Source organism: Petromyzon marinus, chromosome 79, assembly GCF_048934315.1.
Source record: "Petromyzon marinus isolate PM22_M1 ecotype Great Lakes invasive population chromosome 79, UKy_Petmar_22M1.pri1.0, whole genome shotgun sequence".
In the NCBI taxonomy this organism is placed as follows: domain Eukaryota; kingdom Metazoa; phylum Chordata; class Hyperoartia; order Petromyzontiformes; family Petromyzontidae; genus Petromyzon; species Petromyzon marinus.
In genome coordinates this window covers 23,944,127-23,960,162 of record NC_133745.1, presented here as the reverse complement: position 1 = coordinate 23,960,162, position 16,036 = coordinate 23,944,127, and the positions used below count along the sequence as shown (strand labels likewise).

Sequence of the window (16,036 nt, the reverse complement as noted above, 5' to 3'; positions counted from 1 at the left end):
CAAGCTCCACCTCCGGACACGCCCCCTCGTGGAACCCTCTAGACTGTTCTCGCACGTAACCTCTAGCTCCGCCCGTCACCTTTGGCCCAGATGAATCCCACACTCCCGATTGGGTATTAATTTCCCAGTGATGGCTTAGGCAGATACCCCTCGTCGTCCCCTAGATGGCGCTCTCTTACTACATCACCCCCCCACCCCCCATGATGAAAAGACTAGCCGTCCCGGCTAGGAATCAACCTGAATAAGTAATGGCAGGAGCAACACAATCCTGGTGGCAACGAGCTTTGGAGCATACATAACAAAGAAGAGAACATGAACGACAATGAACGCAAAAACAAGGAAGTAAGGCGAATCCCCAACACAGGCAGGGGGCACATGTGGAACGTTAACGACATCGGGGCATCATAGAACGGCCCTGCATGGGGTGGCTCGGCAGGTGGCAGGGCAGTCGGCGGAAGGGTGGTAGAGTCTGCTGCTGCGGGCTGGATAAGGCGGGGTTGTCGTCCTTAGCAGCAGTCAAGGGTTCATGTGCTGTGGGCGGTAAAACAATCCCTCGGGGGATCAATCTGCAACTGCTCTGGCTCGTCGGACTCATCAAACCCCGGCAGGCCAATTTTTGGAGATGACGAAGCAACCCGCAGAGGGATGGACGGTTTCAACCGAGACAGGTGGATTAACCAACGACGGCGACCTGCATGAATGCGCACGCACTGTGGATGCCTAACCTCAACCACTTGAACAGGACAGTGCCACGAACTGTGTAGTTTGGGAGAGGTGCCAATAGGCACCTAAGGGCAATGAAGACAGGCCCGGTCGCCGACGGACCACGGCATGTCGCGGCTGGACCTGCGTGCACAATCCTCGTTGCGAGCCTGCGTTTTAGTAGTGTTAACCTTAGTCGCCTCCCGTGCTTCAGAAATCTGGTGCAGAGAGTCCTGCACATGGTCAGGTAGGGTCCGTTTAGCGCCCCCAACAGTCGTGCCTAATTGGTATCAATAGGTGCCATGTTTTCCCTTCCATACATGAGGAAAAATAGTGACAATCCCATGGAAGCATACGGGGCCATTCTATATGCGGCGAGCACGCTCGGTGCGTGTAAGTCACAATCGGCCTGTTTTTAATTGACAGTGTGGCAAAGCATGGCGGTCAGAGTACGGTTAATCCGCTCGACCATCCCGTCGATCTGAGGATGGTATGGCGACGTCCTGATTTTTTTAGTGCCCAATGCATCACAGACGTCACGGAGCAATTTATAAAATAAATTGCGACCTTGGTCCATAAGTAATTGTTCTGGAGCACCTTCGTCCATAACGTACACCTTCAAAAACGCATCAGTGATGGAGGAACGCCGATTGTTCAGGCAAGGGCCATGGCATTGGCTACCGAGCAAAATATTCCACACTACCAAAAGATATTTGTTACCCCTGGGAGTGATTGGGAATGGGCCCCAGACTCGTTGATGCGCTTGACCGAAATGGATTGCAATGGCGGAAAACACCTCTGCTGCGGCGGTTTCCGCCGAGCGCAATCAGGGCAGGAACAAAGTTTGGAGACATCGGCCATCATGCCGGGCCAAAAGTAATCTCGTTGCAACGTTAGCAAGGTTTTTTGAACACCGAGGTGCAACAATTTTTCACTATACGACACATGAACCAACCCATCACGGAGGGCAACGGGGACTACAATTCGCAATCGATCTGCCATATCCTCCCTCCACATCAAAAGGCCATCATGAAAAGCCAATCGACCACTGTCATCCAACGCAGGAAAGTCGTGTGTGTTCTGCTCGACGCCGCAAAGTAGCTAAGGAATCATGCTTCAGCTGCTCGCGCACCCACACGGAGCGTGAGAGCTTCAGGACGCTGGCAGCCAGCACATGAGTAGCGTGCATCGTAGAATCATCCACCACAGATATGACAGTTCATGGAGGTGAAGTGACCGGCGTACAACGACTTGTTCCAGAAGAACATGCGCAACGGGAAGCACGTGGCAATCGTGATAGCGCATCCGTGTTGCAATGATGGAAACCTTTGTGATAAATTACCTCGAAGGAAAATTCTCGTAAAATTTCCAGCCAATGAGACAATTGGCCGGCCGGCTGCTCAATATTCAAGGAGTACTGGAGAGCCGCATGGTCCGTGCGGACAATGAATTTCCTGCCGTAAAGGTAAGGCCTATACTGACGCACACAGTAAACAATGGCCAAAAGTTATCTTTTGATTTAAAGCTTTCGTGACTGCAGTAATTCATATTCTTAGCTCTTTCGGTAAAGTCACGTTGAAGGGAAACAATAAAATAATAAAAAAAATATAAAAACAATAAAAAATTCTCACGACGTTTCGACCATAACACAAACGGTCGTCATCAGGTGATGATGGTCGAAACGTCGTGAGAATTTTTTTTAATTGTTTTTATATATTTTATTATTTTATTGTTTCCCTTCAACGTGACTTTACCGAAAGAGCTAAGATTATAAAAAGTTATCTTCTCGCTACGCAGTAGTGGCTTTCCGCTGGAGACACGACTGCCATTGTGATAACACAGCGCTGATACCCGTGTTGCTGGCATCAGTTTATAATTTAAACGGCAAGGAAAAATTTGGATATTCGAGCATGGGCGCATCGGATAAGCGACTGCGAAGGGCCATGAACGCCGCTTCCTCCTCCGGACCCCATTTAAATCTCAAATTTTTTGCAGTCAGCGCGTGCAGGGGTTTAGTGACCATAGTGAAATTTGGCTCAAACTGACGGTAATATGACATGAATCTGATGAAGCTGCGTACATCCCCCATGCATGTTGGAGTCGGCCAATCGCGAACACAGGCAGTCTTTGCCGGATCCATGGAATACCATCGAGCGAACTACGTGACCCAAGTAGCGCACCGAATTTTGCAATAGATGACTTTTTTAGTTTTAATTTGAGGTTAGCGGAGTGCATCCTCTCAAAAACGGCACGCAGGCGTCGAAGTTGTTCATCGAACGTGCGACTAAGCACAATTATCTTCTTTGGTTCTTTCGGTAAAGTCACGTAGAATGATAATAAAATAATAAATTGATAAAATAAAATAACACAATAATATTCTCACGACGTTTCGGCCACAACACAAGCGGCCTTCATCAGGTGAAGGGGGCGAGACTGTCTGGTAGGACAGCGCTGGAGTAAAAGAGCCACGTTCAGATACGGCCTTTAAGCTGTGTGAGAGGAACAAAGCGCCTTGACAAAGGAATTAGCATATAATTTAGCATTGAAATGGCTGAATGATTAGCTTGTGACTGGTCACAGAAATAGCTATGTTAAAAGTTAAAGCATACACACCCGCAGAGGCACCCATTGTTAAAGGGATTAGCATAGAATTTAGCATTGAAATAGCTAAGTTAAGGCATACACATCTTGACAATGGAATTCGCATAGAATTTAGCATTGAGATAGCTGACTGATTAGCTTGTACCTGCTGCAGAAATAGAGCTTGTACCTGCTTTAGAAATAGCTACGTTAAAGTCAGAGCATACACATTCACCGAGGCCCTTAGTACAAATCAAACAGGAGAATTTAGCATTGAAATAACTAGGCGAATCCAGCATTGAAACAACTGAGTGATTAGCTAGTGACTGGTCACAGAAATGACTACACATATGAGCTATTCACAGTACTATATAGTGAACCAATAAAAACTAAAATATAAATTACCTTCATGTTATCAATAAACTCTATATTCTCCAATCAGCTAAACTACCAACAATAAGTAGTTATATATCACAATGCTATATGGCGAAAAAATGGGTGGATTCTTACCCTCAAATTTCAGCACCACGGGCCCCGTTCAGACGGACGAGTTCGTCCATGGTCGGAACAGAGGAGGGGGAGAGAGACAGCTGCGAGGCCCTAGTATGCTCCATATTGTAAAACTATACCATTAACCGTGGTGTGAGAGGTATTAAGAGGCAATGCTGGCGAAAGAGCTGCGGTCTGAAGGTCATCGTAAAAAATACAATTAATTAAGAACAGAAATGATTTAAAACATCTTTCCAGTGGTTACTAAGCCTGAATCCATCTTCTCGGTTGAAATTGTCTCTGTGCTTGTATATGTGAGTGGCCTCATGAACGAATCTTTCATGGTAGCCGGTTGGTTTGCAAAGAACCTCCGTCTTGGAGAAGTCAATGTCATGTGAGCCCACTGAATTATAACAGTGATCTGCCACGGCAAAGGAGTTCGTCCTACCGTGTTTCAAGTCTGCTTTGTGTTCGCGGATGCGGTCCGAGATATGTCTTTTGGTTTCTCCAATGTAGCTACTACCACAGAGGCACTTTAGTTTGTAAACGCCCGGGTACTGTATGTCTGGAACAGCATCTTTTACAGATGGAACTAAATCACGGATTTTATGTACTGTGTTGAATCGGACCTGGATCTTGTGTTTGTTCAGGATTTTGGAGATCTTTTTAGTGACCCCTGCAATGTAGGGTAAGGTGATGGTTTTGAGTGGCTCCACAAGAGGATCCTTCATGACTGGAGTGATGGCTTTGTGGATTGTGTAGTCGGAGTAGCCATTAGCCCTGAGAGCCTGGTGTACGTGCTTGAGTTCACTGGTAATGTGTTCCTGGTCGGAAATGCATTGGGCTCTATGGTATAGAGTCTTGATGAGGGAGTTCTTCTGGGATGGATGGTGGTGGGAATCCGGTTTCAAGTAAGCATCTGTATGGGTAGCTTTCCTGTAGACGGAGTGGCTCATTGAACCATCATGTCTTCTTTTAATTAAGACATCCAAAAAGGGTAGTTTGCCATCTTTTTCGACCTCCATGGTAAATCTGATGGCTGGGTGTATGGAATTAATGTGGTCGCGGAATTGGTCTAGAGCAGGCTGGCCATGTGGCCAGATGACAAAGGTGTCATCAACGTACCTCTTCCATAAGGTCGGGCGTAGAGTGGCAGTCTGGATGGCGTCAGTTTCAAATTTTTCCATGAATACGTTGGCTACAACCGGAGATAGGGGGGAGCCCATTGGGGTGCCCTCAGTTTGTTTGTAGAAAGTTCCATTCCAGGTGAAGTAAGTGTTGGTTAAGCAATGTCTCACCAGGGGGGGTACATCAGTATGCAGTCCTTGATGAACCAGGTCTTCAATGATAGCGATGGTGTCAGGTACCGGGACTTTGGTGAACAAGGACACCACATCAAAACTGACAAGCAGGTCGTTTGGGGACAGGGAAATGCCTTTGATTGTCGATACCAGGTGAGTAGAATTTAGTACCGCAGAGGTGGTTTTTCCAGTGAAAGGTCGCAGTATATCAGCAAGAAAACGTGCCAGTTTGTAGGTGGGGGAGCTGATAGTAGAGACGATGGGACGAAGAGGTGTATCTTCTTTGTGTATCTTTGGAAGGCCATATAATCTTGGTGGTCTGGCAGCAGAGGGCTTCAACGAGAACTGTTTGATCTCATCAATTAATGCTGTTGAATCAGAGATTATTTTGTTCGTTTTGGTGACCAGGCTGTTGGTGGGATCTCTTTTTTATTTTTGTGTAGCTGCCATCGTTGAGTAGTTCTTGAATTTTGCTGTCATATTCTGTTTTGTCCATGATGACAGTGGCATTGCCTTTGTCGGCTGAGAGGACGACAATATCATCCCTATTTTTTAATTGAGATAATTCAAAACGTTCGTCTTTGCTGATGTTTCTGGGTGGCAACTTAGCGTTTTTGAGGGTTGCAGCGATTTCAGATCTTGCTACGTCTGCAGCGATGTGACTCAAGCCCTTGAGTGCAACGTCGACATGGGCAATGATATCATTAACCGGTAAGTGTCTCGGTGTGACAGCAAAGTTTAGGCCTTTAGCTAAAACGGATTTCAGACCATCAGAAATGGAACTGTTACTGCGATTAATTACGACTTTGTTGACGTCTATCTTTTCGGTGTGTGGATCCGATTTTTTGCTGGAGAGGTGATTGAATTTGGCAATCAAATTGTCCCTACATTTGTTCGACAGTGGCAGCCGAAGAAGTAGTCATATTGTCTACATGTTCCCAATCCGATGTAGACATTGTTGCTGTCAATTTTAAGTGTGATTTGTAGAGTGTCTTGTCTAACTGATCGAGTTCGGTGCGTGTAAGTCTGATTTTTTCTGAGATAAGAGCGAAGCTAGTTCTGGCTAGAATTCGTTTTGCATTGAGAGAAGTTGCAACAGCAGAGGTTAGTGTAAATGCGGTTGGTATTACCTTAGAGTCGCGGCATCTCTTCAAAAAGGTGAGAGACTCGATTAGTTGAGCCTTCTTATCCCGAAGTCTCTTGAATGATCTTAAGGATGTGTGGAATCCCTCCCCGTAGAGGCGGTTAAATTTCGATTTAAAGCTTTCATGACTGCAATGATTCATCTTCTTTGGTTCTTTCGGTAAAGTCACGTAGAATGATAATAAAATAATAAATTGATAAAATAAAATAACACAATAATATTCTCACGACGTTTCGGCCACAACACAAGCGGCCTTCATCAGGTGAAGGGGGCGAGACTGTCTGGTAGGACAGCACTGGAGTGAAAGAGCCACGTTCAGATACGGCCTTTAAACTGTGTGAGAGGAACAAAGCGCCTTGACAAAGGAATTAGCATATAATTTAGCATTGAAATGGCTGAATGATTAGCTTGTGACTGGTCACAGAAATAGCTATGACAGTCTCGCCCCCTTCACCTGATGAAGGCCGCTTGTGTTGTGGCCGAAACGTCGTGAGAATATTATTGTGTTATTTTATTTTATCAATTTATTATTTTATTATCATTCTACGTGACTTTACCGAAAGAACCAAAGAAGATGAATCATTGCAGTCACGAAAGCTTTAAATCGAAATTTAACCGCCTCTACGGGGAGGGATTCCACACATCCTTAAGATCATTCAACAGACTTCGGGATAAGAAGGCTCAACTAATCGAGTCTCTCACCTTTTTGAAGAGATGCCGCGACTCTAAGGTAATACCAACCGCATTTACACTAACCTCTACTGTTGCAACTTCTCTCAATGCGAAACGAATTCTAGCCAGAACTAGCTTCGCTCTTATCTCAGAAAAAATCAGACTTACACGCACCGAACTCGATCAGTTAGACAAGACACTCTACAAATCACACTTAAAATTGACAGCAACAATGTCTACATCGGATTGGGAACATGTAGACAATATGACTACTTCTTCGGCTGCCACTGTCGAACAAATGTAGGGACAATTTGATTGCCAAATTCAATCACCTCTCCAGCAAAAAATCGGATCCACACACCGAAAAGATAGACGTCAACAAAGTCGTAATTAATCGCAGTAACAGTTCCATTTCTGATGGTCTGAAATCCGTTTTAGCTAAAGGCCTAAACTTTGCTGTCACACCGAGACACTTACCGGTTAATGATATCATTGCCCATGTCGACGTTGCACTCAAGGGCTTGAGTCACATCGCTGCAGACGTAGCAAGATCTGAAATCGCTGCAACCCTCAAAAACGCTAAGTTGCCACCCAGCAACATCAGCAAAGACGAACGTTTTGAATTATCTCAATTAAAAAATAGGGATGATATTGTCGTCCTCTCAGCCGACAAAGGCAATGCCACTGTCATCATGGACAAAACAGAATATGACAACAAAATTCAAGAACTACTCAACGATGGCAGCTACACAAAAATAAAAAAGAGATCCCACCAACAGCCTGGTCACCAAAACGAACAAAATAATCTCTGATTCAACAGCATTAATTGATGAGATCAAACAGTTCTCGTTGAAGCCCTCTGCTGCCAGACCACCAAGATTATATGGCCTTCCAAAGATACACAAAGAAGATACACCTCTTCGTCCCATCGTCTCTACTATCAGCTCCCCCACCTACAAACTGGCACGTTTTCTTGCTGATATACTGCGACCTTTCACTGGAAAAACCACCTCTGCGGTACTAAATTCTACTCACCTGGTATCGACAATCAAAGGCATTTCCCTGTCCCCAAACGACCTGCTTGTCAGTTTTGATGTGGTGTCCTTGTTCACCAAAGTCCCGGTACCTGACACCATCGCTATCATTGAAGACCTGGTTCATCAAGGACTGCATACTGATGTACCCCCCCTGGTGAGACATTGCTTAACCAACACTTACTTCACCTGGAATGGAACTTTCTACAAACAAACTGAGGGCACCCCAATGGGCTCCCCCCTATCTCCGGTTGTAGCCAACGTATTCATGGAAAAATTTGAAACTGACGCCATCCAGACTGCCACTCTACGCCCGACCTTATGGAAGAGGTACGTTGATGACACCTTTGTCATCTGGCCACATGGCCAGCCTGCTCTAGACCAATTCCGCGACCACATTAATTCCATACACCCAGCCATCAGATTTACCATGGAGGTCGAAAAAGATGGCAAACTACCCTTTTTGGATGTCTTAATTAAAAGAAGACATGATGGTTCAATGAGCCACTCTGTCTACAGGAAAGCTACCCATACAGATGCTTACTTGAAACCGGATTCCCACCACCATCCATCCCAGAAGAACTCCCTCATCAAGACTCTATACCATAGAGCCCAATGCATTTCCGACCAGGAACACATTACCAGTGAACTCAAGCACGTACACCAGGCTCTCAGGGCTAATGGCTACTCCGACTACACAATCCGCAAAGCCATCACTCCAGTCATGAAGAAGGATCCTCTTGTGGAGCCACTCAAAACTATCACCTTACCCTACATTGCAGGGGTCACTAAAAAGATCTCCAAAATCCTGAACAAACACAAGATCCAGGTCCGATTCAACACAGTACATAAAATCCGTGATTTAGTTCCATCTGTAAAAGATGCTGTTCCAGACATACAGTACCCGGGCGTTTACAAACTAAAGTGCCTCTGTGGTAGTAGCTACATTGGAGAAACCAAAAGACATATCTCGGACCGCATCTGCGAACACAAAGCAGACTTGAAACACGGTAGGACGAACTCCTCTGCCGTGGCAGATCACTGTTATAATTCAGTGGGCTCACATGACATTGACTTCTCCAAGACGGAGGTTCTTTGCAAACCAACCGGCTACCATGAGAGATTCGTTCATGAGGCCATTCACATATACAAGCACAGAGACAATTTCAACCGAGAAGATGGATTCAGGCTTAGTAACCACTGGAAAGATGTTTTAAATCATTTCTGTTCTTAATTAATTGTATTTTTTACGATGACCTTCAGACCGCAGCTCTTTCGCCAGCATTGCCTCTTAATACCTCTCACACCACGGTTAATGGTATAGTTTTACAATATGGAGCATACTAGGGCCTCGCAGCTGTCTCTCTCCCCCTCCTCTGTTCTGACCATGGACGAACTCGTCCGTCTGAACGGGGCCCGTGGTGCTGAAATTTGAGGGTAAGAATCCACCCATTTTTTCGCCATATAGCATTGTGATATATAACTACTTATTGTTGGTAGCTTAGCTGATTGGAGAATATAGAGTTTATTGATAACATGAAGGTAATTTATATTTTAGTTTTTATTGGTTCACTATATAGTACTGTGAATAGCTCAGATGTGTAGTCATTTCTGTGACCAGTCACTAGCTAATCACTCAGTTGTTGCAATGCTGGATTCGCCTAGTTATTTCAATGCTAAATTCTCCTGTTTGATTTGTACTAAGGGCCTCGGTGAATGTGTATGCTCTGACTTTAACGTAGCTATTTCTAAAGCAGGTACAAGCTCTATTTCTGCAGCAGGTACAAGCTAATCAGTCAGCTATCTCAATGCTAAATTCTATGCGAATTCCATTGTCAAGATGTGTATGCCTTAACTTAGCTATTTCAATGCTAAATTCTATGCTAATCCCTTTAACAATGGGTGCCTCTGCGGGTGTGTATGCTTTAACTTTTAACATAGCTATTTCTGTGACCAGTCACAAGCTAATCATTCAGCCATTTCAATGCTAAATTATATGCTAATTCCTTTGTCAAGGCGCTTTGTTCCCCTCACAGCTTAAAGGCCGTATCTGAACGTGGCTCTTTCACTCCAGCGCTGTCCTACCAGACAGTCTCGCCCCCTTCACCTGATGAAGGCCGCTTGTGTTGTGGCCGAAACGTCGTGAGAATATTATTGTGTTATTTTATTTTATCAATTTATTATTTTATTATCATTCTACGTGACTTTACCGAAAGAACCAAAGAAGATGAATCATTGCAGTCACGAAAGCTTTAAATCGAAATTTAAGCACAATTACATCATCCAGATAAATGAGACAAGTGTCCCACTGCAAGCCAGCTAAGACGAGCTCCATCAAGCGTTGGAACGTAGCAGGAGCTATATTCAACCCTACCGAAAGGCAATTTAATTGAAAGAGTCCCTGAGGCATGCGGAACGTGGTTTTCGGTTTCAACGAGTCATCCAGGGGCAATTGCCAAAACCCGGAAGACAAATTGAGAGTCGAGAAATACCGCGCTCGGGACAATACATTCAGGGAGTCATCCATGCGCGGGATCGGATACGTGTCGGCCACTGACACTTTATTCAGTTTTCGGAATTCCACGCAAAATCTGAGATTCCTGTCCTTTTTCTTAAGTACGACTGTCGCGCCCCAAGGGCTGTTAGATGGGGAAATTTTATCAGCGGCCAGCATATCATTCACAGCGCGCTGCACGTGTTCCTTCTCCTCAGGGCTCAACCGATGTGAGTTCTGACGAAAAGGGATGTCCTCACCCATGTAAATGTGGTGGGACAAAAGGGACATACGTCTCAAATCAAAATCGTCTTTACTGAAAACGTCAGTAAATTCGCACAGAAGAGCACCCAACTCCCTGCGTTGGTCGGAAGACAATGACATTCTCTCGACGTAACTCCGCGATCCATCGATCATCTGAAACGGATGCGGAATGAGTCGCCCCAACCAATCAGCGCGACGCACCCTCGTCGTGGTCCGTAAAGGTGGTGGTGGCATGAGCCAGCACCGTATTGGCAGGAACGGCAACCTCATCCAGAACCCCATTCAGAACTTGCAAAAACGGGGCCTGTCCAGAACGAACTATTGTCTGAGCACCAACAAGTGTCAGACTCCGGGTCGCAGTATTAGATGGGGTCAGAAGGCCCCTTGCCGCCGCATCATCGCAACGGATCCCTTTCCGATAACGCAATGGCACCAGCATCTGGGAACCCGGCAGAATTATAAGCATGATGTCCGCTAGCGCCTGCACGACAGCGCACAGTGATGAACGTGAGAGCGGATATGGTAGGAAAAACAGCTTGGACCGGAGGGCATTTCCAGACACACCTGATCCACGATAATTTTAACAGGCATCCTCCCATGAAAATCAGTGCCTAACAAGCAGGGCACAGCTAAAGACCTCGAAATCAAGACCGGCCCTAACGCAGCAACATTACCAATTGCGATGTGGGCATCCACCTGGCCGATAATGCCCATGCTACCCCCATTAGCAGCAACGCAAGCGTCAAAGGCTGGTCGAACTCGTGAAATAGGAATGGACAAAAGCTGAAATTACATCAGAAATGATTGTAGCGGAAGCCCTTGTATCCACTAAGACGTGAACATCAATGTCCTGAATGGAGCCAGGTACCATCGAGGATCCCGCGGCCGCCACGACCATACAACTTGCCAGCTTTTTCCATTGCGTTATTGAAACGGGCCAACCCTTAGCAACAGTACCCGAATCACGTTTCGAACGACCCTGATCAGTGATATGAGATGCCTGAGGTGACGAATTAAGCCAGGAACCGGTGTATACCGACTCACCTGCATGAGAAGATGTTGGACCAATGGAGGAGTTGGAGCCAGAGCAGCAGGCGGAGTTGGAGAACGAGGGCAACCCCGGCAATCCCGTGCGAAGTGGCCCAACCGGCCACACCTGAAGCAGGTGACGAAAGGCCGTCAAACTGCCCAGTCGTCACCCCGATGTGGACCGTAGGAATCCCGGCAACGTTGAGCATCACCCCGTCATCGATTCCAACGAGGAACAGCCGCCACAAGATCACCCTCAGAAGGCGCATCGTCCGGAATGTGGACAACTTTGGTTGGTGACCAACCCATCGGCTCACCATCGCGACTAGGATTCCCAGTCCATGCAGCCATCTGGGCCCAACGCTGTAGGTTCTCGTGCGCGTTCAAGCATCTGGCGGCCCATCGAGACGTCTGTGGCAAACAGGTAGAACCACCCCCATGTCCTGTGCCAAAGCCAGCATTCTTTCCATAACAAGAGTCGAGGACTTATTGCTTTACATCGTAGTTGGTGGCCACAGCCAACGCCATCAACGCACTACGGTAGGCAAGGGGGACTCGGAACTCCACCGCCTACGCTGCATGAACTTTCGTCGAGTATTGGAAGGTGATTCTTAGACCTCAGCCATTTCAGCATACACATCTTTCAACGTTTTATTTTTCTCAGGAGGAATCGATCAAAACATTGCCAGCGCATCGTCATCTGAAAAGGTCGGCAGAGTGACCAACGCTTCTTCCTCCAACCAGTGTACCGCGCTCCAAAAGCTCTGCCCAAGATGGCGGCATCCCGACACGTGGTCTCCGCAGCGTGTGTAATGGCGGACAGCACTAATGCGCCCACAATGGCAGCCTTTGACTCCGCGGTGGGACCCTCCGAGGCTCCATCCCGAAGCCTCTACTCGTCAACCCCTCAGAAAAACCTCTTGTGGGCATCCTGTCACCGTAGACGACGCGACAAGCGACACCAGCTGGAGACGCACCGTCTGTAGCAAGTCCAGCTCCTCCTCCACTTATTGTGGCGAAGATGCCGCATCTGCGCCGTCCCTCTCTGGCGTGGTGAGCTCACTGGCCGTGGTTCCTTTGACCGCGACCTCGGATCCCGGGGTCATGGGTCCCCGCCTCGTCGTCGTCGGAAGATGCCACAGGTGGGTTCGTCTTCTTGAGATGCTTGGACATTTCGTTGTCTGCTGTACTTTCTTGTCTCTAGAAAAACCACTTCTGACTCCAGTTGTAATAAAGCACTTCCATGGCAACTGTTGACCAGCGTCTTTCTTTATAAAATGACTGCACAGCTCCGCTATCTCTCTCTCTCTGGATGGTTTCACTCTCTCTCTCTCTCTGCCGTGATGCACACCCTCTCTGTTCCACCATCGCAGCGCGTCTCCCTCTTGCTCCGCATCTGCCGCTGGCTGACGACGTGCTGGGAGGAGAGGCGGCTTCGCTGGAAGAGCCGCCACGTGGCCGTTGGCGAGTAGAGGTTGGCTATGACGCAGTCCGGACTCCAGGCTTCCCACACCGACCAAGAGTCCTCTGACTGCCTGTCCTTATATTCTCCTCGGCGGAGCAAGCTCCACCTCCGGACACGCCCCATCGTAGAACCTTCTCGACTGTTCTCGCACGTACCCTCTAGCTCCGCCCGTCACCTTTGGCCCAGACGAATCCCACACTTCTGATTGGGTACTAATTGCCCAGTAGTAGCTTATGTAGATACCTCTCGTCATCCCCTAGATGGCGATCTCTCAATACCTATTCATAATAAAGATTTCTGGGTTAGATCGCGTTATTTATAAATGTGTCGTAACCCTCCACCACCCGACACGGCCAATCAGCAAAAAAAGTGTCACGTTGACAAAAGACAAATAATTCACTACTTTAGCCCACCGGTGTGTTGAAGAGTGAATCCACAACATTTACAGTTTGAGTACGACGTTTCGCTCGTAATTACATCCAGCATCATCGGGCAATTCGCCAGAATGGTAAAGCCCTCGCTTGCTCCTGGTCTTAAATAGAGCACCAGGGTGACGTCATCATTTAACTCATTTCAGGTGCAGTGATTTGAGGTGGAGGGGGGGGAGTATTGTAATTATGTAATCGATTAGTAATGAGTCAATGGTTATGATTAGTAATGAGTTGTAGATTAGTAATTAGTTGTAATGTGTGTTAGTGATTATATGCTATGTTAGTAATCCGTTAATTAGTATGTGTTTCCCCTATATGGAACTGTAATATGTATTATTTAATAATACGCTTCCAGGCCGCACTAAGCCTGTAGCTGTCAGAGCGATTAAAGTTATTTTTTATTCCTCTCAATTTCAATGGATTCTCTAATTAGTCTTTGCCAATAATAATTAGTTTCACACAACACTTCAACGTTATCAAAATCAATTGAGTGTTCTTGTTGACAAGCATGTTCTGCCACTGCCGACAGTTGTGTTTGAGATAATTTAATATTTCTTTGATGTTCTTTTAGTCTTACGCTGATGTTACGTCCCGTCTGTCCAATATAGCATCTGCCACATAAACAATCAATCCGATATACACCTTATGTTAATAATTTAGGTAATGCGTCTTTAGTGCAAGATACTAGTTTTTGAATTTTGTGTACTGTACCAAATCTTACTGTAATGTTTTGCTTTTGCAAAACACGGGCTAATTTGTCAGTTACTCCTGAGATATATGAATTTTTTTTATTGTTTTAACAATCTGATCGCTTTCAGCAGTATTGCTTTGTGATCGTGATTTGGCATTCAGTGCTCTGTTAATTTGAGCATTATTGTAGCCATTCTGTCGTAGTGCGTCTTTAACGTGTTTGATCTCTCTCACTAGATTGTCGGGTGGCGGAGGGTTACGACATATTTATATATAATGCGATCTAACCCAAAAACCTTTATGAATAATATTTCGATTTTAAGCTTTCGTGACTGTAAGGATTCATCTTCTTTGGTTCTTTCGGTAAAGTCACATAGAATGAGAATAAAATAATAAATTGATAAAATAAAATAACACAATAATATTCTCACGACGTTTCGGCCACAACACAAGCGGCCTTCATCAGGTGAAGGGGACGAGACTGTCTGGAGGACAGTGCTGGAGTGAGAAAGCCACGCTGAGATCACGACCTTTAAGCTGTGTGAGAAGAAACAAAGTGCCTTGACAAAGGAATTAGCATATAATTTAGCATTGAAATGGCTGAGTGATTAGCTTGTGACTGGTCACAGAAAAGGCTATGTTAACGTTAAAGCATACACATCCGCAAAGGCACCCCTTGACAAAGAAATTAGTATAGAATTTAGCATTGAAATAGCTAAGTTAAAGTATACACATCCACAGAGGCACTCCTTGACAAAGAAAATAGCATAGAATTTTGCATTGAAATAGCTGATTGATTAGCTTGTAACTGGTCACAGAAATAGCTATGTTAAAGTCAGAGCATATACATTCACCGAGCTAACTAGTACAAATCAAACAGGAGAATTTAGCATTGAAATAACTAGGCGAATTTAGCACTGAAATAACTGAGTGATTAGCTTGTGACTGGTCACAGAAATGGCTATGTTGAAGTTAAGGCCTACACATCTGAGCTATTCACAGTAACTGGGTATACAATACAATATATAATGAATACTATATAGTGAACCAATAAAAAATACTAAAATATAAATTACCTCAATGTTATCAATAAACTCTATATTCTCCAATCAGCTAAGCTACCAACAATAAGTCGTTATATATCACAATGCTATATGGCAAAAAATGGGTGGATTCTTCCCTCAACTTTAGCAACACGGATAGCTACGGGTCCCGTTCAGACGGACGAGTTCATCCATGGTCGGAACAGAGGAGGGGGAAAGAGACAGCTGCGAGGCGCTGTTATACTCCATGTTGTAAACCATACCATTAACCGTGGTATGAGAAGTATTAAGAGTCAATGCCAGCGAAAGAGCTGCGGTCTGAAGGTCATTGTAAAATACAATTAATTAAGAACGGAAATGGTTTAAAACATCTTTCCAATGGTTACTAGTGCCAGAATCCATCTTCTCGATTGAAATTGTCTCTGTGCTTGTATATGTGAATGGCCTCAACGAATCTCTCATGGTAGCCGGTTGGTTTGCAAAGAACCTCCGTCTTGGAGAAGTCAATGTCAAATGAGCCCACTGAATTATAACAGTGATCTGCCACGGCAGAGGAGTTCGTTCTACCGTGTTTCAAGTCCGCTTTATGTTCGCGGATGCGGTCCGAGATATGTCGTTTGGTTTCTCCAATGTAGCTACTACCACAGAGGCACTTTAGTTTGTAAACGCCCGGGTACTGTATGTCTGGAACAGCATCT

General features: G+C 45.6%; 1 protein-coding gene across 4 annotated transcripts in view; it reads left to right on the top strand.

Moving 5' to 3' along the window:
• Nucleotides 1–16,036, top strand: part of LOC116937957 (NACHT, LRR and PYD domains-containing protein 3-like) — a 98,767-nt gene that overhangs the window by 13,038 nt on the left and 69,693 nt on the right. The gene's annotated exons all lie outside the window — the stretch shown is intronic.